The sequence below is a fragment of the Delphinapterus leucas genome, chromosome 1, assembly GCF_059928025.1.
Source record: "Delphinapterus leucas isolate spDelLeu-1000000601 "Yukka" chromosome 1, BTC_Dleu_Yukka2, whole genome shotgun sequence".
Classification (NCBI taxonomy): domain Eukaryota; kingdom Metazoa; phylum Chordata; class Mammalia; order Artiodactyla; family Monodontidae; genus Delphinapterus; species Delphinapterus leucas.
The window spans coordinates 116,329,598-116,355,746 of NC_143129.1; the positions used below are offsets into that span (position 1 = coordinate 116,329,598).

The following is a 26,149-nucleotide window of genomic DNA, read 5'->3' on the forward strand; positions in this document are numbered from 1 at the left end:
TCACCCTCAAGGGCCCCGACTCCACCACAAGCTCTTGCTGTGCCCCTTTGTCTCAGGGCTCCATCTCTTTTTCACTCGATTATCTTGCACTCATTCTTTTAAGCTATAATTCAAATCTTTGGAAGAATATACAAGAAATTGGTAGTCCTGATTGTTCTGAGAAGAAAACCGGGCCTGGAGAGGGGACCGTAAAGGGGAACTTTTCAGAGCATGCCCTTTTATACATTTTGAATTTTATATTATATGGATGTATTACCACATCTTTAAAAGTAATGAAAATTTAAAAATTTTTAAAGCATCAAATGGACCAAAAAAAGAGATACATTTCAGTGTTTCATCCTCCATGAAGTCTTCACTAACTTGACGCTTCCATCCACTGAGGCATCATCATGCCTTCCACATTACTCTATTACAGCATTTATCAGTCTATGTTGTAATTATCTGTAGACAAGTTAACAGTCTTAATGTCCTCATAGCCTGGAAGCACCTTGAGGGAAGGGACTTACTTTGTCTCATTCACCTTTGAATCTAGTACATGGCAGGTGCTCAGTAAAGGCCTGTTGAATTAATGAATGAAAAAAAATCTTCTGCACAGAAGGGAAAGAAAAGATAGGCAAGCAATTCTGCTTCTTTTACAGATGAAGAAAATGAGGCCCAGAGAGGTGATTTATTAAGGATTGGTAGCAGAATAAAATGAGAATCCAAGCTTTCTAGAGTCCAAGTTTGACATTAGAATAAGTTATAAAACTTTCACGTTGGGACAGCTGATGTGATGTGGATTATACTTACTTATTTTGACCTGAGTTTCTGGATTTTCAAGAAATTTCTGATTTCCAGAAAGCTGCCCAGTTAACCTCCAAAGGATACTTTCACATATCAGATCATGGGTCCTAAATTTGGGTTTGGAAAACATGTATTCTAAGGACCTCATAGACTAGGCTTATATTGCAGAGAAATCACAGGAAAATCTTGTGGCACATTTGTTTATCTTAAAAGCTGTGTTTCGTTTTATTGTTTTCCTGAAACACACACAGTGCGGTGGACATAGCTACACACAGTAGCTCTCTGTAGAGATGCTAGAATAGCACAGGGAAAAGTGCCTGGGTCAACTCAAAGTGATGTATTCAGTTCTCATTTGTTAGCATTTGCTGAATATCCAGGGCAGTGACCAAGGGCATTTCATTTTACACAGCAGCCATGTTTTTAATGTGTAAAGTGGTAGCGTTAACGATTACTTGAGCCAGATTTTAAGTACCCTGGGGAGGTCTGCTGTGGGCTTCAAGATCAGTGGTCTTCAAACTCTTTGCTCACATAACTCCCTGAAAGAATTCTGAAAAACTTGCATCCTTCCCATATTTTTATGTTGCCACCTATAATTTTTCAACATAAGTTTGCAAAGAGTATCATTTCCAGAGTATTGCATGCAATTCATGATATTTTAAAATAAAGCTGTTAGGTCACTTTTTAAAAGTTACCCCAAGGAATCTAAATCCCATGGCACTTTTTTACCCAACATTTTTTTTTTTTTTTTTGCGGTACGCGGGCCTCTCACTGTTGTGGCCTCTCCCGTTGCGGAGCACAGGCTCCGGACGCGCAGGCTCAGCGGCCGTGGCTCACGGGCCCAGCCGCTCCGCGGCATGTGGGATCTTCCCGGACCAGGGCACGAGCCCGCGTCCCCTGCATCGGCAGGCGGACTCTCAACCACTGCGCCAGCAGGGAAGCCCAACATTATTAATTTTAAATATATGTAACCTAGCTCTTCTTTAACAGCCAGGAAAGTTACATTGTTCCTTCTTCTTCTTGAACTCATATTTTCATTTTCATTTCATTTCCACATTTCCATTTCTCCCACAGAATGCTATCTTATTGCATATTTTCATGCTTGAAAAATTTGTATTGATCATTACATCATTCTTTTCAACTACATACTTACCTAATTTTACTTTCCAGTAACTCTAAGGTCCTAGGAGTTATGTCTCTGGATGGAGTTATTACTAAAATTATTAGTAGTACACTGTTGATCAGTGGCTGTATTACAAATTGACAACCATTTTTAACATAAAAATAAGATTTTATTGAAAATGCATCTGTTAACAAAATGGAGGGGACTTTTTCTTTTCCAGTGGATTTGCGGATGAATATTATAGAGTGAGATTGAGTTCCATCCCAATTCTATTCATGCGTTTGACAAGGTTCTTATAAATGCTGAAGCATTTTGTTCACAAAATAAGTAGATGGGAATGTAAGGTTTCTGCTGTAGCCGTGTTACTCAACTCCTTTAACTCCTTTCAATTATATGCCAAAACCCATGTGATGACCTCTCATTTAAACTCTTTTTTCTTCCCATTGCTTGTTAAATGACCCTTTATTGAATTATGGTCCTTTGCAGTTCTTAACTAGCTGGGCATTCCACCACACCACTGTTGTTGTCATTCATCTATGATGTCATGAGGATGACGGCAATCCACATCAGAGACCACAGACCTGGCCGTCCCCAGGATCTATTTAATGGTTCCAGAGTATTCTCTAGCTAAAGATTGGTGTCTCATCTGCTGGGCAATGTTGACGATCTCATCAAAAGTGATGTTCCACTGTGCTTAATGTTTTTCTGCTTCTTTCTGTCTTTCGGTTGTTCCTTGAAGGCTTCGATGATCAGGACTGAGACACAGGTACCACCTCAGTCTGGGCCTGTGTGTTCTGAATGGTCAGTTTCACTGTAGTCCTCAGACCCTTCCAATCCCCAGTTGCCTTGGAAATGTTATCACCAACCGTTTTTGGAGACAGACCCAGGCGGCCAATCTTGGGGGCCAGGGGAGACGTGGCACAGACTTCCCCACTGGTGCACCTCAGGTATACAAATTTGATCTCCTTGGGCTCAGACTTAGGCAACATGGTGAGGTGGCTGGTGTCAGATAAACCCGGATTTCAGAGGACCAAAGAAAATTGCACCTTGGCCTCCTTCAAGCCGAATCTGAATGAAAGCCATTTAAAAATTTTTTAGTGCACTAGCAGGTGACACTTTTGTTCCCCAGTCATCATAGTCATTCCCTTTCTCAACACTAACACCGGCTTCTAATTTTCCATGTTTTGTGCACCTGGGTTGAATGCACCATGCTACGATGTGGAATTTGTGAGAGGAATGACTTTCTTTTTTTAAGTGGAAAAATGGCGATTGTAAAAAAGGGATGGAAAAGAGGCTGCAAGCATGGTCTCAGGCAGATAAATTTTAGGAAAGTGTAGAAATGAAAGTTGAGAATGTGGAAGTGATCCCCTTAAAGCTATCCATGCTGTGTAGCACTACAGAGTCTTCATGTACACGGGCAGAATGTGGTTATCCCAGTTTGAAGATTTCTGTTCACTAATCGGCAGACATTTGAACAAAAATGATTGGAGAGCAAGAAAGATTAAGGCAGTCCTAAATAGGCTGGGAATGACATGGTGGTTAAGAGAAGAGCTCTGTAAACCCTAACTCTGAAATTTACTAGCTGGGTATTTTTGGGCAAAATAACCTCTGCCTTCTTAATTCCTAGTCTAGAAAGAAAAGCAATAATGATACCTACCTCATAGCGTTGTTGTGAGGATTAAATGAATTAATATGTAAAGCACTTAGAACACTGGTGGACAAATAATAATCGCTCAATAAATCATTAACATTAATACTAGGAAATGATTACATATGACTAAAAATGTTATATATGACTAACTCCCAAATAAGTTAACATTCCATATATACTTTGCTGTTAGCAAAGCTAACCCATTTAATTTGTAAATTAAATGAAAACTATAAGTACCCACAGCAAGAATGGGGCAGAGCCAAGATCCTTGCCCAGTTTGCATGCTTAATGATCAAGCTATGCTGCCTCTTAAAAAAGAAAAAAGCAAAAAGCAACAAAAATAAATGGAACAGAAGGTGTAGGAGTTGTAGTTATTCTTTCTAGGTCAAAGGGTAGCCTATGTTAGGCAAAATTTATAATATGCTTACTTTGGAGAGGCAAGAAAAATGTTTGATGTGTTCTTTCCTCATCTTCTATAATCACAGAAAGTGCCATTATTTCCATTTAAGACGTTCCCTCCCCCTACACATAAACTAATTACTAAATATATCAACCACTTTTGGTGCTTAGAGGTTCAGGGGTTTTGCCTTGCTACTGTTTGGGGCTTCAGGCAGATCATGTTCAACAGTCCTATCTTTGTTAAATGAAAATTAAAGGTTATTTTCAATATTATTTTATTTCTCCAGTATTTCTAATTGTCCCTACCCCTACCCCATTCTAAATTTGAGTCTTACGTTTGATAGCATATACCATAAGTTGTGAAAAACACAACAAAGAGCTTGAAAACCCTCATTTGAATAACATCGACTTTAGGAACAGCTGCTAAGATAAAATAAATCCAAGAAAGCTCAGCAACCAGGACGCAATTGCTTTTCTTTTTAAAGGGACAGGCAGATTCACACACGATTGTTAAGTCTTAAGCAGTTACTTTAAATCAATGCCGTATTTTAATTGATATCTAAGTTTTTCAACTCTGAACTTTTATGTGGGTGTTTTACCCAGTATGTAGAGGATTGTATTCCACTATATTTCAAGTTGAACAATTATTTGATGACATCATTGATAGAGGTTTACAAAGCAGGAAATAAAATCCACCAGAAATCAAGCCTTCAGATTTCTTCTTCCCTGAGAAGGCAGAAAGAGAAACTTTGCCTAGTGAAATAGAAATAATGAAATGACATGGAAATTTATTACTAAGATAAAATTGAATTGCCAGTTGCAGAATAAAAAGATAAGAACTGTTTTGTTGATTGCAACACCTCAGCCACCTCTACTGAGACTCATATTACAGAAAACTCTTCATTAAAATAGTTACCCAAAAGTCTGGGTTTTAAATAAGGAAAGGTGAAACTCTTTTAAGAAAATCCAACATATTAAAATATAATCTTATAGAATGGACAAATAATGAGATTATTTGTTCTACGAAGGTGTCATTCATCATGCAAATAGATTTATCGTAATTTTAAACATCTAGTTTCACTAGTACATTCAGATTATGACTTGATTTCTTATTTTTTTTGCGGTACACGGGCCTCTCACTGCTGTGGCCTCTCCCGCCGCGGAGCACAGGCCCCGGACGCGCAGGCTCAGCGGCCACGGCTCACGGGCCCAGCCGCTCCGCGGCATGTGGTATCCTCCCGGACCGGGGCACGAACCCGTGTCCCCCGCATAGGCAGGCGGATTCTCAACCACTGCGCCACCAGGGAAGCCCTATGACTTGATTTCTAAATGCATTATTTACACATGACTTTTGCTGGAATATACCAATAACATAACCTATATATAGGTTACCTATATACCTATAATATATAGAGCAGGGAAACATATACCTATAATATACCTATAACATAAAGCAAGTACTAGCCAGAAAACAGTGCTGTGGTCTGAAATTTTCAAAAAAGCAAATCATTTTGTGCAAAGTTATATTTATCAATGTGTCTTAATTTTTCTGGCCTAGTTAAATTAGTAAAGAAAGAAAGAAAATATAACTTAGAAAAATGTTAATATCTAAGATACATATTTATAATTCAAAGCATAGACACAGTCCCGCATTTTCCCTGCTTCTCATTTAATTATTCCATTCAGTCCTCTGTAAATAACTCCTATACTTCATTTTTCACTGACTTTTTTGCTCACTTGACTGTTTCCACATGTGGCACTTGAGTATATTTGTGCCAGTAAAATGAAATATCACACCATCAGGTCACTTCATGAAAGTTCTTTTTTCAATGTATTATCAGGATGCTTTTGGCTGCAATTATCAAACAACCTAACTAGAAGTCACTTAGACCATGAAGCATTTATTGTTTACTAAACAGAATGCCCAGAGGAGGAAAGGTGGGTTTGGGAGTTCAGTGATGTCAACATGGACCCAGGTGGCCCAGCCAGTATTTCAGCCCAGGCAGTCAGACTCAAGTGTCAATGGATTCTTCTGTGTTTCTGGGAAACTCTGAGTTCCTGTTATGAGCAGCAGTCTAAAATCTCTCAATCTCTCACACAGTAATCATTCAATAAATATTCATTAAACTGTTAAGGAAATTTTTAAATAAGAGCAGGGAAGCTAAGACTATGTGAAATAAAAGGGTGCTTTGGTGCAGAATTATATCACAGCTCTTCAAGTTAATGCTGGATCTTTGTGCTCTGTGGTTTTTACATAGATTTCAGTATAACTAAAAAACCATTTTGAGTCATTTATAGTCCCCCTACTTCCTTGTAGGGTCTTTTGCTGTCCGCTCAATGCTTGGGGTTTAAATCTGCCAGCTTAGAAGAGTAGACTAAACCAAATTGTTCCGTATGAGAAAGGTTTAGAGGCCACTGTAGTCAGCAAGGTAAGCTTTGTGCAGCATTTCTGTGTGTGTGCATGTGTGTATGTTTGCATGAATGTTCATTGCATTTCCTAAAGGAGGTATGCTTCTCTTTTGGAAATACAGGGTTTGAGAACTACTCTGGTTGGTACCTCATCACTTTTCTGTGATAGCACCTTATTAACTGTTGGAGTGACTTATGCACAATCAAGTTTTATATGAAATATTTTTAAATCAATAAATCAATTTTGGGACAAATGGAGAGTTGGAAACCAAAGAGTTAGCTTGGTAAAAGTCATCAGGTTCAGAAAAAACAAAAACAAAACCCCCAAAACAACCAACCAAACAAACAAAAAACACTTTCTAAAGAAATCGTAGAGCAAAACATTCAGCAGACCAGACAAAATCTAAAGCACTAAGAGCGAACCACCTAGAAGATGATCAAGCATTTTGGCCGCAGTTCTGTGTGTTTGTGTATGGTGGTGGGGCATGGGAGGTGGGGTAGGGCAGGGAGGCAGGGCGGGTAATGAGGAGGGATAGCTTTCTGAGAATCTTCACCTGGGTGGAGGTGGGAGGAAGGGGGAACCACAGTGGTCTGCTTTTTCTGCAGACTCAGCCAACACTTTATAAATGGCACAGGACTGTCGTTTCAAGCTGAACCACTACTGGCCCAAATCCAAAGGGACTGGCCAGAAATGAAATCATCTTTGGAAATGCAGCATGATGCAGAGGTTCACTCAGATAGCTAGAGGAGCCAAGCCCAGCTAAGTGTAAGGCCACCTTTTAGACCCGGAAGCAGACCTAGTGGTGTGGTCTCTGCTTACTGCTAGGCGTGCAGAGTCAGGGTCGCCCCAAGGCCCTACTCCAGTTCCCTCTTCTCCATTGAGTACTCCCTGACCACTCCAGCCCTCAGCGAGGATTCTAAAGTCTCATGGCCCTTGGAATTTGTCCTATACCATTTTGTAGTTAATTACAAACAGGTTTAAATTGATCTTGTGAATAAAATGAGGCTACGGATATGAAAGTTCCTCGTACAGAATCCAGCAAGACTTTGTTTCTTCACCCTGCCACCCCTGGAAAGACAATCCTGGCCAGAACACAGAATTAATGAAAGTGAGGCCATTAAGAGAGGTGACCCAGCCCCTCTTCTCATCTGTTAGAGCATACAGGCCCTGAAAAGCAATGGTCTTCACTAGATCCAGAAATTGTTGCTGCTATTGAAATAATCCAGATGGTATGAATTACAGCAGAAAGCCTTTCTAAGTTGGCCCATTATTATCCAGATTTGAATATACATGGTATTAGAAGCAGTGTGACCTGAATGTTTGCTGGGGTATTTGAAACACTGGTTTCTGAGGAACACATATGAGTAAATAGGGGGTGGATTATTAACTTACTACATGTATTAAAATCAGAGCCTATTTATTTCAGCAAAATTAAAATATTTTAAAATTATAATAATACATACTTATAAAAATTCATAAGTCACCGAAGATAATAAAATGTAAAGCAATCTTACTATTAACAGTATGGTTAGCAACCCTCCAGGGAAGGCATGAAGGGGCTGGGACTACAGAGGCAAACATGACCAACAAGGTCCCTGCCTTCAGGGGGATTACATTCTAGTGGGAGGAGACAGGCCATAAGTAAGCAAACAAGTAGACAAATAAACCAGACATGGGGAGGTTGCTTTACATATGGAAGTGGGATCTGAATGACGAAAACGAATCCGAGTCTTGAAACCTTCTTGGAAGAGCCTTGCAGCAGAGTGAATGGCAGGTTCAAAGGACCAGAGGAGAAAAAAGGGGGCCACTATGGCTGGCACTTTGCATAACCAAAGTAAGAGTTCTAAGAGGGGTATAGGGGCCAGATCATGCATGCATGACTGGGTAGGAAGTTCAATTTCATGCTAAATACAATGAAAGGCCATGAAAGATTCTTAATTGAAGATGGGGGGGCGGGCAGCAGAGAGGATCCGATCTTCATTTTTGAAAAAAAAGTAGGGGCAAGAATGGAAGACCGCAGACAGGTTGGAAGAGATTCATTCACACATACACACAAACATAGAGAGTTTAAAATACATGTATACTTTTCCTTCAACGTGTTATTAGTGTGTATTTTTAGAACTCCTCTTTGAAATTATGTTCACAGTCACTTTACTGTCTTAGAAAATCAAACACATCTTGTTTATTGACCTTTCCCTATCCACCCAAATGCAGGAACTTAGTTGGAAAACACAGGTTTTGGCATTTGAACATGACTCCAGAATGTGTTCATCAGATTTGGCTCTGAATAACTTTTGGATCATTCCAAAAATCAGATTTTTTCTCAAAGAGAGAATTCCTTTCAAAAATTCAGTGTCTCCTAATGTGATACTTGTGAGCAGCATCATGGGAACATGTATATAGCCTGCCAAAGTGATTTATTTGAAATGAAAAACATCCATTTGAAGTTATATTCATTTATTCACAAATAAGTATTGAGCACCAATCACTAAGTACCAGGCACTGTTTTAGACACTGGGCATACATCAGTGAACAATCAAACAAAATCTCTGTCCCTGTTGGGCTTACATTCTAGTAAAGGGAAATGGACTAAACAAATAACAAATGAAAAAAAAATGTAAACTCTGTACTATGGTTGAAGATTACATAAGAGCAAGGTAAGAGATATTTAGGAAGCTGGAGGGGGTTCCAGTTTTAAATAATGTTGTTAGCTTGGGCCTCACAAGAGGGTGACTGGTTAGATTTGAAAGGGGAGAGATAAGTAATATAGATTTTAAGAGGAAGAACATTCAAACAGAGGGAATAGTGCAAAGGTCCTGAGGCAGGAAAGTGCCTGGCAAGAACGAAGAACAGTGGCTAATGGAGAGAGCTGTAGGATATGAGGTCAGATAGGTAAGGAGACGGAGGGCAGGTCATAAGAAACTTGTAGCCACGGAAAGAAATTTGGCTTTAACACTGGCTGGGGGGAATCAAAACAGAAAGTCGTCATGATATGAATTATATTTTTAAAGAATTACTCTGACCACTGTGATATAGACTACAGAGGAGCAAGGTGGAAATTTTGATGTGTTTTGGAAAACAGCAACACTTGATAGTCACATCCCCTTAATTTTGCTAGAAGGGGGGAAAGTAGGCACAGTTAAGCATTAAAAAACATTCTAGATTGTGTCTTTCCCCTTTATTTCCTTTACCATAGCAAAGTTCTATTAAGTCAATTCCTTTACCTCTGGGCCAAAAAGCGTCCTTAGACTATTTTCAGGCTGTAGCCAGACTCTTTATCTTGTCCTGTACATTAGTCAGGATCTTCTTGGCTGCAAGTAACCAAATACCTGACCCCAAATGGCTTAGGTGATAGGCCACTTGCTATCTCATATGTGAGCAGTCTGGAGGTTTGCAGAGCCAGGGTAGGTTAACTTAGCCACTTAGTGACTTCTAGGTTCTGGGTTACCTTTCCTGTATTTTTCTTGCTCATTGTTACGGGATGTGCCACCACAGCTCCAAACATGTCTTGCTTACTGGAGGATGGCCAAGGCAAGAAGTAAAGAAAAGACTTCTTAGGGGCTCTCAGGGATAAAACCCTTCCCCTGAAGTCCCCTTCCCCCCACTTCCCATTATGTACTCACCAGAATTAGGTCGCATGCTTAGCTCCTAAACCAGTCATTGATAAAGGGGGATGAAGTATCAAGACCCATCTAGACCAGTGGCTCTCAAAGTATTAATTGGAGAAAGGGTGGGGGGGCAAGGGGATTTTAGGAGGTGATCCCCAAGACACTTTCAGGGAGTTTGCAAGGTCAAAACTATTGTTATAATACTAAAATGTTATTTGCCTTTTTTTTTCTCCTATTCTGAGTGTACAGTGGAGTTTTCCAAAGGCTACCTGAAATAGTGCAATAGATTAAATGCAGCAGATTTGAAGATCCAATTGCCTTCCACTAAGCCAGACACTAAAAGATATTTGCAAATTTTTAAAATACTATGATTCTTTTTACTATGTTAGGGGGAAATATAGTTATTTTCCATAAAAATTTGCTATTTATGATAAGATGTAATTATTATTATTTTAAAATAAATATTTTTAAATTTCTCAGTTTTAATTTCTAGCATAGTAAATATCAATAGATATAACCCACATAAACAAAAGCTCTTTGGGGCCCTCAAAAATTTTTAGGAGTAGAGCAAAAGATTCTAAAGCACTAGTTTAATCAGACAGCTCTGATTCATCCTTGCGGCTGGGGGCGGAGCCGAACTTCCCTGAGCTCACCTCTGCCTGAGCCAAGCCTTCTTAAAATCCTGCAATGTAAGTGGCTAGGTCACAACAGGGAGTGCCAGACGCTGCGTATCGAATCAACCGATCTCAAAGCTTCTAGCTAATCGGAGAGTGAGCTCTCGCTTTTTTGACTGTGAGGAGGTTAAAATGGTCAAAATGAACCTGGAAGTGTTACTTCAAACTGTCACACTAAGTTGCTTCTTAAGATGGGAAGGGGTGTGGGATTTTGGGGGATGGACAGTTGAAATTTCAAAACCCCTCTCGGGAGCAGGTGTAACCCCCTTTACTCCCATCAGTTGTCTGGGTTAGCGATTAAGGTAATTATTGGTAATAACTGGCTTTCCTCCCTACCAGGCTGCGGTAATAGCGTCCTTACAATGAGGGCCCTAACTGGCGATTCCGCTGTCATTCACTTATGCTTAACAGCATCAATCCAGGCCTCCTGATCGCTTAGGCCAAAGGCAAACAGGAGAATTACCTTGGTTTCTGAAGTTGTCGCCATGGCATGTTCATTTTCTCGCCTTGATCTTTCATTCAGGAATGGGGATATGTGTGTGTAAATTGGAAGGGGGCACTCCTCTCTCCCTTGTTCTTCAGTGTTAATATTTCTTGTCCTTCTCTCATACTATTTTGGTTTCAAAGTGCTCTCAGGAGCCTCCTTAAAATACCAAACCTGTTTTTCCTTTCTTGAGTAAATTTCTTGGCTTCACTTTAAAAAAAATCTATCCAAGTACATCTTGTGTTTATAACTCAACTCATATGCCTGCGATTTCTCCATCTGATCTCTTTCCTTTCTCTGGCCTCTCATCTTCCCTGGAGAATTTTAGGCTGCCGTGGAACAGGGGAGGAGCCTGCATGACCTCGGCTACGGGTGTAGCAGGCATACATTTTCTTTGCGCATATTTTGATCAGTGAGTGTGGGACTTTTTTGCATAAACGTCTAGTTCACAAGTGCCTTTTCTTAGTCTTTCCGCTGTCTTCCGCCTAGGTCCATTTCTTGTCCTAATTTTACATGAACTTTCTCCTTGGTATTCTCGTCTCCCGGCGCTTGAACCTCCCTTCCCCTAGGCCTGACCTAATTCTGGGTACCGGCTGTTGTTTGGTTTATTTCCCCACTTTTGCAAGCACACGTGGCTTTTCTGGGCGCTCCACCTTTGCTCCTAGGGTGGGTGCTGGGGTTCACCGGGGCTCGGAACACGTGCTTTAAAACAGACACGACTTCCCCACCCCGCCCCCAGCCCCACGAAGCTTTGGGCCCCGAGCTCCGCGGGCGTGAGGAGGGGGTGGGGAGCAGGGCCCGGCAGGGTGAATCACAGGGCGTAACAGGTGCCGCAGCTGCAGCTGCGCCAGCATCCCGCTTGGGCTCTAGGGATAAGGTTTTCTTTTTCTCCGGGTTTTTTTGGAGGTGGGGAGGAGACTCAGGGGCCCCCACCGGACCAATGCAGGCCGCGGTTGTTCATCGCCTAGCAACTGGCGGAGCCAATGGGAGGAGGCTGGCCTGCGGCGCCGGCGACGCGGGGGCGGGGTGGGAACCTTGCAAACCTGCAGAGTTCTGGAGGCTGCAGCGAGGGGAGAGGCGGAGCCCGGCCGGAGGCGGGGAAGGCGGGAGCTGGAGGTGGAGGCGGGGCCGCCGGCCCGGGCGCTGCGTGCCGCGGCGCCTGTGCGGGCCCTCGGGGCTGCGCGAGCAGGTTTAGGACGCTGATCGGTGCGTCTCCGCCGCACCCGGGGGCCGTGACGGTGAGAGCCTCGCCCCGCGCTGGGGATTGTGACGCGCTCGCCCGGGGAGGGGCGACGGTGCCGGCGGGGCCTGGGGCCTGGGGCCAGGGGCAGGCGGGCGGGGGGCGGGCGGGAGGGCGCGGAGGTGAGCACCGGCACCTGGCGCGGCGCCCCGCTTCTCTGCGGGAGGCTCGGCGTGGCCGTTGGGGCCGTTGGAGGAGGAAGGCGAGCGGTGACCCCCGGCCGCGCCTGGAGGAGGAGGAGGTGGGAGGTAGGTGCCAGCTCGGGGACAGCTCCCGCTGGCGGTCGCAGCGCTAAGCCCCAAATCCTATCGGGGATGGAGAGAGGGTGGCGCTTGGCGTGGGATGACGAGCGACGCGGGGACGTGGGGGAGGAGGGGATGGCCAGTTTGGGGCTGAGGTGTCCGCTTAGCAGAGGCTGCGGGACTCGCGGGCTTGGGGGATTGTTAGCTCGAGCCGCAGGGGACAGCCGTTAGAATGAGTTGCTGGTGGCCCGTGGCCACTGCAGAGGAAGAGAACCCCGCCAGCGGTCTAGTTAAAAGACCTGGGGAAGAATTTACATCATCTACAGGCAGGCATGTGTGAGAATATTTTGGTGTAGAATTCTGTGGTAAAGTACAGTAAACTGAATTGTGAGCTCCCCGCTCTCTTTCGAGCCTATGCTGATCGCCCAGTTATGCAAGTCACTTGGGCCCAGGAAATGGAATCTGCTAAATAATTTGTTCTCAGCACGTTTATATAATGTGGGGATCTTTAAGTTATTACCCCATTTCAAGGTCCGTAGTTGTGATTGCCAAGTTATCATTACTTGCAACGGGGATAATAGTTTTTGTTGAATCTGAGACTATTGACATATCCCTTTTCTGGACCCCATAATGGGGTGACGATTAGAAGAGGCACTCCTCCCAAGGGTGGTTCGGTGGTGTAAGAGGGGCTGCCTGGAATTCGAAATTGCTGGGCTCCCCTAACAGTTCAGATTAGAGTCTAGATCTAGAGTTGGCTGTGATTGATGGGAGCCTTGGAATCCTTCATGATTCAGGAGGGATTGGTTTACTGTTTAAGTAGGAGAAAATTCTGGTAGCCTTGATCCTGAACTGAAAAGGTAGGTATGACTTGACACATTTAGGGGACTGAGCAAAATTTGAAAAAATTAGAGATCTGGACAGAGAAAAAAAAAATGCCTTTAAAGTTTAGGTCAAGCTATCTCGAAATTTAGGAGTTTGAGGTAGATTTACGAATTTGGATTCAGTCAGCAAAACTTAATCCATCAAATCTCCTGTCCTAGAGCTATCGTGACCTACAGGTCTAGGGAGCTTTGGTTATTCATTCAAATTAAACAAGTAAAAGCTAGTAACTAGTTTGATGCTCTCTTCTGCCTGCTGTCAGTGAAAGTTTCTCAAACAAAACGGTTCTGTGACGAGAGGATGAGGAACTTATAGTTAAAATGAAGGCTCTTTTGGTGGCTTGGTGGACCTCTTCAGCCAAGTCATTTTATGTCCTTCCTTCCCCCATCTGTACAATGAAGATAATAAAGGCCCAGGATTAAGTAACATGGGTGAAGCAGCTTGAAGATAACTGTGAAGACTTAGTTATTCTAGGACGAAATGTGAAGATCTCCTCCTAACACATTGTGCCTTGTGACAGGACTTGTTAAAGCACATTGCGTTCCAGACATGCTGAGGCAGTGTATGAGAAAAAGAAAATGTTAACAGTTCAGATGATTTGCCTAAGGCCTCAAGGCTGACACATTATATTCTTGGGCTGTCTGAAAACCTGACATAGCTTCTCTTTGACCAAGCTAGCTGTGTCTCAGGTTTTATAAAGGTAAATATTTGAGTGCCTTCAATGTGGTATGCACCTAGAGATAAAAAGATGAAAAAGATGCTGCCCCAGAATTGTGTCATTTTAATTCATTTCACACACTTAAATTGGAGCACTTCCAAAGCCTTTTAAGTGATGTTTTTTCATATCTTTTACCAATAGTTGTAAACATGCCTTATTGGTTTGACTGGGTCATAAAGAGGTTTTGGTAGTCCTTGGGTCTCTTTTGTGTGTTTGGTGATGGTGCTCATGATTAGCTGGTGATGAAGGTACAAGTTATCTTGAATTCACGAGTTTTGGGGATGAGACAGAATAGAAAAGTGCACCATTCATTATCAGTAGTGGAAAGCTACCTAAAATCTTTACTTTTGATAATTGATCAGTATTATATAGTTCCTGCAGATTTACTGAATTATGCTTCAATGATTTACTCTTTTAATAAACATTTATTAAACACTTACTGAGCCTCTACTTGCCAGATCTGAGGATGAAAAATATCAGTGTTGCCTTGTGGAGTTTGTTTTTAGGAAATGTACAGTATAGTAAGGGAGAGAGCGAAAATGAAAATTGCGAATATGAGAAGGCTTTAAAAAAGAATTTCTGGACTTCCCTGGTGGCGCAGTGGTTAAGAATCCGCATGCCAATGCAGGGGACACGGGTTTGAGCCCTGGTCCGGGAGGATCCCACATGCCGTGGAGCAACTAAGCCCGTGCGCCACAACTACTGAGCCCTTGTGCCACAGCTAGGAAGCCCGTGCGCCTAGAGTCCGTGCTCCACAACAAGAGAAGCCACCGCAATGAGAAGCCCGCACACCGCAACAAAGAGTAGCCCCTGCTAACCGCAACTAGAGGAAACCCGCGTGCAGCAATGAAGACCCGACACAGCCAAAATAAATAAATGAATTAATTTTTTTAAAAAGTAATGATGATTAAAAAAAAGAATTTCAGTTGTCTTGATGGAGGAGGAGACGTTCACCCGGTGAACACATATGTTGCAATGGACCATTGAAGAAGTATAGGTGGTTTGGTAGTTGGGACCAGGTAGAGTGGGTTAAGGTTAAGGTTGGAGAGCAGGGCTATGACCTTTGACTAGTAGGTGATAGGGAATCTTTAAAGGGTTTTATCCAGGGGAATTATATTTGATTTTTACTTCAGAAGGGTATTTCCACCAAAATCAGTAAATTGCGTGGTCCATACACGATCCAAGTAATATCTGAGGCACAGCAGTCCTACACAGCGATTAAAAACTTTAATAATATGTTATTGAAGCCCCCAGAAACTTCAGAAAAGTGAAATGATTATTCATACAACCAACCTTTACTGAGAATCTTTCTTTTTATAATTGTGGTATAATTGACATGTAACGGTGTATTAGTTTCAGGTGTACAACATAATTTGATATTTGTGTATACTGCGAAATGGTTACTGCAGTAAGTCTAGTATCTTCTACTTTTACGATTGAGGGAATAGAGATACAAAGACAAATAAGATACACTCCCATTAACATATGTATATGTATAACTGATTCACTTTGTTATAAAGCAGAAACTAACACACCATTGTAAAGCAATTATACCCCAATAAAGATGTTTAAAAAAAAAAAAAAGATACACTCCCATTTTCAAGTAACTTGCAGTTCAGTAGGAGAAATGACACAGTTGTAATGCAGTGCTGAATCTGAGTGTCATAAGAGACATAAAAATGTCAGGTCTTAGCAATGTATGATTCTGAGATGAGAGAAGACACAAATTCTTTCAAATTGAAAATAAGTTCTTGAACAGATATTAAACTTTGGCCGGTTAAACAGTCAGTACAGTCTTAACTATAACATTTACAGTTCTCATCTATTAACCCTCACTTCACACATTGCCCACCCTCCCTCTTACTCTTTTGTGTGAAATTTTGGGCTTGACTACCATACTGCTAGCTATGAGACCTCAGCAAGTACCGTATCTTCTCTGTGCCTTAGTTGTCTCATTTGTAAATTAGGAATAGTAATACCTACTTCATAGGTTTGCAAGGATTGAATAAGAAAACACGTTAATATCCAGAACGGTGCATGGAAAAACACTTTACATCTTTTGAGCACTTAATAGTTCTATTTGACATAAAAATGCTGTAATTGAATAAGAACTAACTTAAAGACAGGATTTTTTTTTTTTTTTAAGAATCACTCATGGATCTATCCCTGAGTATCAGGCAAAGCCTCTACATTCAGAAAAGCTAAATATATTCTGTTAAACTCTGCTTCTCGAACAAGTGACCTTTGTTTATTATTTCCTTTTCTTATTTGCTGATCACTTTTCTGAAATCCAATTTCCATTTTTACCCCTCAGCTTTGTCATACAGTCACTAATTACCAGATCCAATGTAATGTTCTATTTAGCTCTTGCCCTTTTTATGGCATTTGTTGCTGTTCATCACTTCCTCCTCTTTAAAACTATTTTCCTTGGCTTTCCTAAAACTCCCCCCACCCCTGGATTTTTATCTCCTACATCTAGGTCACCTGCACTCACCTGTTACATGTTGATGTTCTTTAGGGTTCTTTCTGCTGCCCCTCTTTTTCTGTGTAGATTCAGCTATCACATGTATGCTGATGACTCCTAAATCTGCCCTGATGTCTTGATCTCCAGGCCCTAGAGTTTATCTCCATTTGAATGTCTCATAAGGGCATATATAAGCCCAGTGAGTTCTACATGGAGCTTTATAGCTCCACTCACTTAACCAAACCCACTGGTAACCTTAGTCCTCTGTTCTCTTTACCTGTGTGACACTGTTATCTGTCTAGTACCAAAGACAGATTTTTATATGCGAGAATAAATGCCTCCCTTTTGTATACTTGTCACCATGTTTGTCGGCCCAACTTGTGAAGTATTTCATATCCATCCTTCATTGTCCTCATTGTCACTGGCTAAGTTAGCCAGCCAACCCCTGACCATTAATTGCTCTGTGCCACAATATTTTTGGGCCAGACCTGCTGAAAATGGGACCTATTTTGGAAACATAATGTGGGAGGAGATTTCTAGAATAATATTGTTCTAAAAGAATTGAGTTTAATGAGTGGCTAGTAGATATTTGTAACCCGCCATTGCATATACACTCGGCCCTCCATATCCACAGACTCAACCAACCATGGATTGAATTCAGTCATTTGAATTGAACCCAGATTGGTTGAACCCTTGGCTGTGAAACCTGTGGATAAGGAGGGCTGACTGTATTCATTGTACTGTACTGTCATTTTATATAAGAGACTTGAGCCGCCTCAGATGTTGGTATTCACGGGGGCTCCTGAAACCAATCCATTTTGGAAACTGAGGGATGACTGTACTTTTTACCTGAGAGTTCGTATTGTTTAGGTTATAAAGTAGTTTAGGTTATAGAGGACACAGTCTTGAGTTTGTCAGTCTTTTGCCAGTTGATTGTAATCTGGTTGTTTGTGCTTCCTATCTAAAAGATGGCACCTTCAGCATGATTCTTTCTACAGGTGCCCTCGGAGAAATAGTGGGCTTGGTTCCAGACCACTACAGTTTTGTGAATATTGCAATAAAGTGAGTCACATGAATTTTTTGGTTTCTCAGTGCATATAAAAGTTATGTTTACACTATATTATAGTCTGTTAAGTATGCAGTAGCATTATGGCTAAAAAACAATGTACATACCTTAATTAATTAAAAAATAGTTTATTGCTAAAAAATGCTATTATCTGAGTCTTCAGCGAATCCTAATCTTTTGCAGTAGTAACATCAAGGATCACTGACTGCAGTTCACCGTACAAGTACAATAATAATGAAAAAGTTTGACATATTGTAGGAATTAACAAAATGTGGACAGAGACATGAAGTGAGCAAATACTGTTGTGAAAAACGGTGCAGATAGACTTTTTTGTTGCAGAGTTGCCACAAACCTTCAATCTGTAAACACGGTATCTGCAAAGCACAGTAAAGCAAAGTACAGTAAAATGTGGTATGCTTGTATTCTGTATCCAAGTTTTAGAAATCTCCTATGTAGGATCTAGCATGTAAAAGCAAGAAGACTTTTTAGAAATCATCAATAAATACAGTCTATCATCAGCTGTGTTATTTTATAATGAGGAGATGGGCTCAGAGAATTTATATCATTTGCTCCAGGCACTTAAAAAAATTATTTATTTATTTATTTACTTATTTATTTCTGGCTGCATTGGGTCTTCATTGCTGCACATGGGCTTTCTCTAGTTTCTCTAGTTGTGGCGAGTGGGGGCCACTCTCTGCTGTGGTGAGCGGGCTTCTAATTGTGGTGGCTTCTCTTGTTGCGGAGCTCAAGCTCTGGGCACACGGGCTTCAGTAGTTGTGGCATGTGGGCTCAGTAGTTGTGGCTCGCAGGCTCAGTAGTTGTGGTTTGGGGGCTCTAGAGCGCGGGCTCAGCAGTTGTGGCACACGGGCTTAGTTGCTCCGCGGCACGTGGGATCTTCCTGGACCAGGGATCAACCCGTGTCCCCTGCATTGGCAGGCGGATTCTTAACCACTGTGCCACCAGGGAGGTCCCTCCAGGCACTTTTTGAGTATCAAGAGGAGGCCGGGGTTTGTTAGGCTTTGGAATCAGATACAGACATACCTCTTTTTATTATGCTTCACTTTATTCTGTTTTTGATAAATAGAAGGTTTGGGGCAACCCTGTGTTGTCAGATGATGGTTAACATGTTTTAGCAGTGAAGTATTTTTTAAGAAAGGCATGTACATCGTTTTTTTCAGGCATAATGTTATTGTACATGTAATAAACTACAGTGTAATGTAAACATAACTTTTATATGCAGTGGGAAACCAAAAAATTTGTGTGACTTGCTCTATTGTGGTGATCTGGAACCAAACCACAGTATCTCCAAGGTATGGCTGTACCTAATCTTTATTCTTACCTTGCAGGGAAAACAGCTGGGTTTTCCTTTCTATCTTCCAGGTTTGCAACTGGGTAAGGTATCTAACCTCCCTGAGCTTCATGTTTTTCCATCAGTAAAGTAGTGTTATATCTACTCCTTCCTAGGGCTGTTGTAAGGGTGAGTGACGTGGCTGGTGAATACATCTGGCAGCTACTAAAGGCTCAGAGCAGCAGTTCTTCTCTCCTACCAGCTTCACATAATTAGCTAGAACAGAAGTTCTTAATTCCCTGTCCTTGATCCTTGGCAAATCTGTGGATGGCTTCATGGATCCATCCTCTGAAACTGTGGCCAAAACTGCCTGTTTTTCTACTTTTAAGTGGGAGGCTCAGAGGCTTTGAACTCTGTGACCCAAAACAACTTAACCTCTGGGTTGGCTGTTGTCAGGCCTAGAACCCCAGGGCTCTTGATACCTCATAGCCAGACTGGGTAGAATTTAGAATTGCTTGAAATATTTAAGGAACTTTGTGTGTGTGTGTGTGTGTGTGTGTGTGTGTGTGTGTGTGTGTGTGTGTGATTTCTTGGTCCCACCCCAAGTTTCTGAATCTGTAGGTCTGAAATGGGACTTGAAAATTTGCATTTTTAACAAGTTCTCAGGTGCTGTTGTTGAGGCCTATAACCAGTGATTGAATTTGGGCTAAATCATTGAAAAAACTGTTACAGATACATGATTACATTATCACAGAACAGATTCATGAATTATGTTTAGTTTCTTTGTTATTTCCATTGCCTTTAGTAAATGTCATTACCTTTTACCTAATTTTGAGAATGAAATACCAATAAATGACAATTGTTTTTTAAATTTTATTTGGACTTCTTAGCTGACTTTCAACTTTACAAAGTTAGCTTAATGTGCTTTTTTTTTTTTTTTTTCTTAATCCTCTTTTAAGAATGATTGCTGCAATTCCTCCCTCTGCCCTGGAAGAATTTGAAGCTGGTATACTGTCTCTAAATTATCATGCTCTTGATTGATACATCTAATTGCCTTCCTGCTTCTCTAAGCTGGCATCACTCAAGACTCATTTGAAAGCCTTTCTAAGTCACAGCGTGGCTAAAGTGTTGATTCTTGTCATAATATTACAGTAGAATACATCACACTAATACATCATTGAACTTAGTTGACATTCATTCAGCAAACGTTATTGGGTTCCATACTGACAGTGGGTCAGTTATGATACCTCACACCAAAGCAGGGTACAAACAATATGCTGACAGGCTTGCTGACCAGGAATGCAGCTTAGGTGGTAGGAGAGAAGTTTCATTACAGTTAGATCTGTACTACAGAGTTAATGCAAAGTGCTCTGGAAGCACAAAGAGAAGGGATGGCAGTTTGGGGAAAGCCTGGCAATTTGGGCTCTATATATTGACTAGATTTTTCAAAAAAATTTTTGAATTTCTGTAACATTTAATATTTTGTCTGCTTTTATACAGTTCACATTCCAGTTACTCAACTGGAATAATACTATTGGATTATACTTTAGTCTCAAGGCGAGGTGGTAGAGAAGCAAGAACCTGTGTGTGTGCTGGGTTTGAAAAAGCAGCTCACGTATTGTGTATTCCTTCCTGTCCTACAATAAAGATAGTAGGGTGTGTAGTTAAATGTGCTGGACTCTTATGGTTTGATTCTTGACTTTGTCATATTCTAGCTATGTGACCTTGGGCAAGAAAGCTGTCTGGACTTCAGTTTCCTCATCTGTAGTGGGGTGAAATGATTATTTGAGTTATTGAATCAGTTAATATGTGTAAAATGCTTTAAATTTACTTGTTTCAAGTAAATCGTTTATGCTTAATTATTCTTAAAATTAGGTAGAATCTCATTTGATAAACGTGGTTGTGAAGACAGTGTGTGTACATTCTGCTATAAAAATGTGAAGAAAATTTTAATATAAATAGCTGTATTCAATTCTCATATTAGGTCCCATGAGAAATGTAAAAATCGTAATTAATAGAACTGAAGATTCTTTAAAGATCATGTAGCTTGACCTCCTGAATTTACAGATGTGGAAACTGAAAACCAAAGAAATCATGGCCTGCTCAAGGTTGCTCAGTGTATGATGGAAGTGGCTGTGGGAACCGTGGTCCCTGGCTCTTGTCTGGGGCTCTTTCAGAGCCTCGTGCAGCTTCCCTGAGGTGGAAGTGCCCTGAAAAAATGAGTTTAATTGGAGAGCCAAGACCAGAACAGATGAAAACATGAGCAGGAAGAAGTCATTGTGTAATGAAATGCCGGACGGTGTGGCGTAGGCTCTAAGAACATAATGTCTCACTTCGCCAGCTGCGCTCCTGAAGCAGAGAAACACACTTTAGTAGCTGCTTGAGTCACAGAAGGTTGCTAGATTGAGAGCATTCTTTTTTGAAAAGAATGTTAATAGTTATAAATCAAAGTCAGCCTCCCTCTTCTTTCTTCGCACTGTGTTTAGATTGTAACTGAGCTGGAGGAAGAGTCCACCTTTGCCAGGCCAGCCAGTACTCTTGTATCTTCACTCTTTGCATCAGTGGGGGGGAAGCCTCCCTGATGGGCTGACTCCCCACAGACATGCTCTGACATGGCCAGGGTCAGTGTGAAGGCTGCAGCACCCTTGCCCACTCGTATGTGTGAACACAGGGCGGGGGTGGGCTAGGTGCTAGAAGTGTGATTGATCGATGGGGGGCATGTTTATTATTTGTCTACACTGATATTTCCACTTTTAGAGGGCAGGGGTGCTACTGTCTGGGATGGAGGTGGCAGTGCATCCATACACATTGTCTTAGTAACTGTGCCTGAATCCACTGCCTCTAAAAGTTTTACAAAATAATAAGTGCCCTAGAACATTCCAGCGGTATAAAGGTGTGCTGTAGAAGAAGTGAAAACGCTGGCCCACCTCTCACTACGCCCGAACGTCCCATTCCCCAGGAATGTCCTTGGGAACAGTTTGTAACCTTTCCACACCTTTCTCCTAAATATATTTAGATAGTTTGATTTAGCAAAAGGTGGTGATCAAACTATTCTTGTTTTTCATAACATTTTTTTTCATGCCATACGTGCAGGTCTGCTTCACTGAGATTGTATCCCTCAGCCCAAAGGGAAACGCATGAAATATTTTGCCGCAATTTGCGTCTTCACACTATTTTGTGCAGTCTTTGCCCAACTGGGAGATACGATCTCATGAGTGGTGGCAGGAGATACTGCTCCTGGGCCTCTCATCCATGAAGCAGCAACACATGAAAGTTAAGAGAATGGACTCTGGAGTGTGGGATGGGGAATATCCCCTGGCTCTGCCACTTGCCAGCTGCGTGACCTTGGGCAAATTATCTAACCTTTCTGTGCCTCAGTTCCCTTATCTCTGAAAAGGAAATGATGTGATAACATGTAGGGTTGTTGTGAAGGTTGCCTTCATGAAGTATGTAAAGCGTTTAGAACAGCACCTGGCACGTGTTTGTTAGATCAGCCCCCTAGGTACTCTGTACTTGGTTTTTCACCCCTTACCCCATTAAATACCTGTAACCACCCTACAGAGTAGATAGTATCACCCTGTTTTCCAGGTGAGGAAACCAGCTCGGTCAGGATACGACCTGTCCGACCCAGGCCTGTGAGGCTCACGTGGTTTGCACTGTGCTCCCCAAACTGTAAATCCTCCTCAGAGCCACAGCCTCAGCAAGGGGGTAGATGATTAGAGGGATACCAGATGTTCAGTTTCAGCCATTCAGATATATGTTAAAATTTAATTTATTTCTGTGGAAAAAAATCTGTACTATTATGCCACTCAGATGAAATCATTTGGATTTTAAATTTGTAAAAAGTAGGTTCTAAGAGGTTGAATTTAGTATTTATCTGTACTGAGATGCATAGACGAATGGTTTTGTATTAGATGGCAGAGGTATTTGTAATGGAATTGAAAGCTATAGTCTCCTTCGGAACAAAATTATAGTAGAAGGTGGTAATTTTTTAAGTAATCATAATGTATTTGGTTTTTGAGAATAATAACATCTATTAAAGTACACAGATAACTAAATTCTTAAGTTTTATGACTGAATTTGTAAGGACTAATGTTTAAAGATTAAGTTCTAACAATTTTATTTTCTTAACCCAACAGTTGGGTAACTCTAACTTTGTGAGAGTTTAGCAAAGACTTTAGTTGGTTATTTGTGAAAAATCCTGTGTAATATTTAGAAGTCCAGATGGTATCATGTTACTACCTTCCTGTATAATGAAAAAACTATTATTTTCTGATACTTGATTGAAGTTTGTTTTAGAATTCTGATTAGATAGGCAGTTGTGCCTTCTCAAGTTTGAACTTCAAGTGAACTTGAAAAGAACACTTAAAATAGTGTACTGTATGAAGGAAATCTTGTAATCAAGACATCACTTACGTTTCTGCCAAGCTCTCTTTCTGTGGGTAGAAGTGTTAGGAGAGATTTGGGGGATGATGAAGAGTAGTACTTTTCTCTAAAGGACTCACATCTTGTGCATCTTTTCCATTGCTGTTTCATTTATCCACTTTTGCTTGCTGGAATGAATGTGCTAATTTATCATCAGTTATTTACTTGGGTATTTGTTGATTATTCTATTAAGATGCGCGGCGGGTATAGAAATGGAGAATGTGACTAAAGAGTCTAACCAGGAAAGATGAAATAAACTAAGGAGGACCTAGAGAATAGAGTTTAATGGCCTGTGTGGAGGGGATGATGGTGGGTAAGCTGTGCTTTGAAGAAGCGTTAGTTTAGGGGCAGGTGAAAGAAGAAAGCACCTGTGGAGCACACAGGCTGGAGTGAGTGTGCCGTATGTGGGACTCAGTTCATTTTATAAACATCTGCTGAGTGCCTGCTGTGTTTCAGGAGCTGTGTGTACAAAGATGAATACATTCCCCACCCTGTAGAAGTTCATAAACTAGTTTGGGAGACATCCAGCTATAATAATATGGAGGGAGTTGTTGTAATACTGCATGATATCATTGTCATATACCTGATGGGTTGCTTTTGTAGTGCATGGTATCACTTTAGTTATGTTTCAGCAAGAAACATGTAATTATGGAAGGGACTCAGAAATGTAATATATATATGTAAATATATGTAAAAACTTACGTTATCTATTGCTGCATAACAAATTACTCCAGAGTTTAGCAGCTTAAAACAACTGGACTTTATCTCCCAATTTTTGTCCATTGGGAATCTGGGTGCCACTTTGCTGGGTGCCTGTGGCTCAGGGTCTCTCACTAGGCTGCCCGTAGGTGTTGACCGAGACTGCAGGCATCTCAAGGCTTGACTGGGGAGGATCTACTTCCAGACTCACTCGCCTGGCTCCTGGCCGGCCTCAGGTCCTCACTGGCTGCTGGCTGGAGACATTGGTTCCTTGCCACATCAGCCTTTCATGGGGCTGCTCACAACATGACAGCTGTGACAGCTTGCTTTCCCTGGAAGGAGGGATCTAAGATACAGCGAGTGAGAAATGACCCCAAATGGAAGGCATGCCCTTTTTATAACCTAATTTGGAAGTGAAATCCAGTCCCTTCTGCTTTATTCTGTTTGTTAGAAGCTAGTCATGAAATGCAGCCCACACCCAAGGAGCAGAATAACCTAAAGGTGTGTACAGGAATAACTGGGGCCATCCTAAAGGCTGCCTGCCCCAAAATTCTATAAGCAGTTAATATATATTGAGCAACCCTGAATCTTTGGGGTAGAAGGAAGAAGAAGAACCAGGCAAGGAACTTTTCTGTTGGAAAAAAAACGTATAATTAACCTGAATCACAAATGTTCTTGCTAAAGATCCGTAAACTTAGTTTTGATGTTGTCTTAATATTTATTCTAGGAATAAATGGTAAAACGAGTAAATTCCACCCTCATTAAACTTTCTGTGGAAGTGATCTCATTTCTGGGAGTTGTTTTTATGCCTTTTTAAAGCAAAGTAATCATAAATGAGAAAAAAGCTATTGTTTGTGGCATAGCAGAGAAGTTTACAAGTGTACCTCAATTTAAGTAGTAGGTAAGGTCCTTTAAGAATTGTGTGTTCTTAGTGGAATCATTTAGAATGAATTATAGGAACTCAGTCTTTTAAAGAAACTTGATGGAAATCTTTTATTATATTCTACTTTTAACATAGCTAGATTAATTGATTGTGTGTACGGTGTTGAAAGGTTGAATGGTAGAGAGAAAAGAAGCACACTTTTGAAGACTGTGATTTGTGTCCAGGCTTCACAACCAATTAGAAGTGTGACCTCAGGCAATCCTGTTGACTTCCCTGAGCTCAAGTTTACTGTCTGTAATATAGATAAATACACATGAAAGAAAATACTTTGACATGAAGAGTGATAGATTTTTTTTTTTTTTTGAAACTTACTAAAATCTTCATTTTCTTTCAGAAACAGTATAATTATGTTCAAATGTCACACTGCTTCCCAATTTTCTGTCAGGATCCTAACCTAGAAAATGCTACTCGGTAATTCTTAAGTTCAGCATAATCATTTTACTCAGAAAAGACGAGAGTACCCTTGCTTATTTTACACTCAAGTATGTGACGTTGTACTTGGGGCCTATAGCAACATAGAGGCATGCCAAAGTAGCTCTTCAGAAATAGTGAGATAACATTTTTACTGAAGTAATTGCAATTTTACTGAATTAGTACGATTTTCTGTTATGAAGATTTACTGGAATGTACTTGAGAGAAATACTTGGAACAGGGAAGTTTATTATATGCTTATATACATGTTATCCACTAGGAGGGAAAAAAACTGTGTCTTTCTGATGTGTCGAATAGGAGATAAAATTCTTACTTATGGATTACTTTATAGATTTTTTTCCTTTAATTTATTTGAAGATTGTTCCCCTTCAATCTTGGATGAATGAAATGACTTTTACAGGTTGTTTAAATCCTTTAATCTTCAGGTTTCGCTCATAAAGTTCACTCATTATTTTGGGAATTTGGGCAGCTACTCTAATTAATGGTATATTGAGAGAATTGGGGGTTACAGATTACTTGAACCAAAGCACAATTAACTGGTAACTGTTTTCCTTTCTTCTTCTGTGATGAACCTATAGTAACAGTGCTAGCATAACCAACCTTGTTTTTTATATGACTTGTCGT

The 26,149-nt window shown here is 41.0% G+C and overlaps 1 protein-coding gene and 1 pseudogene across 10 annotated transcripts in view; one reads left to right on the forward strand and one right to left on the reverse strand.

Moving 5' to 3' along the window:
• Positions 1-1,938: 1,938 nt before the first annotated feature.
• Positions 1,939-3,218, reverse strand: LOC111178308 (large ribosomal subunit protein uL11 pseudogene; annotated as a pseudogene).
• Positions 3,219-12,227: 9,009 nt separating this feature from the next.
• Positions 12,228-26,149, forward strand: part of SSX2IP (SSX family member 2 interacting protein) — a 46,998-nt gene continuing 33,076 nt past the window's right edge. For 5 of the 10 annotated variants that reach the window (XM_089920273.1, XM_089920272.1, XM_022580950.3 and 2 more), the window contains exon 1: positions 12,233-12,367. The gene's annotated coding sequence lies outside the window, so the exon portion shown is untranslated. Of the gene's footprint in view, positions 12,368-12,479; positions 12,618-26,149 lie in introns of those variants that run through there. The other 5 variants (XM_022580952.3, XM_022580955.3, XM_089920299.1 and 2 more) reach the window with 4 other exon arrangements.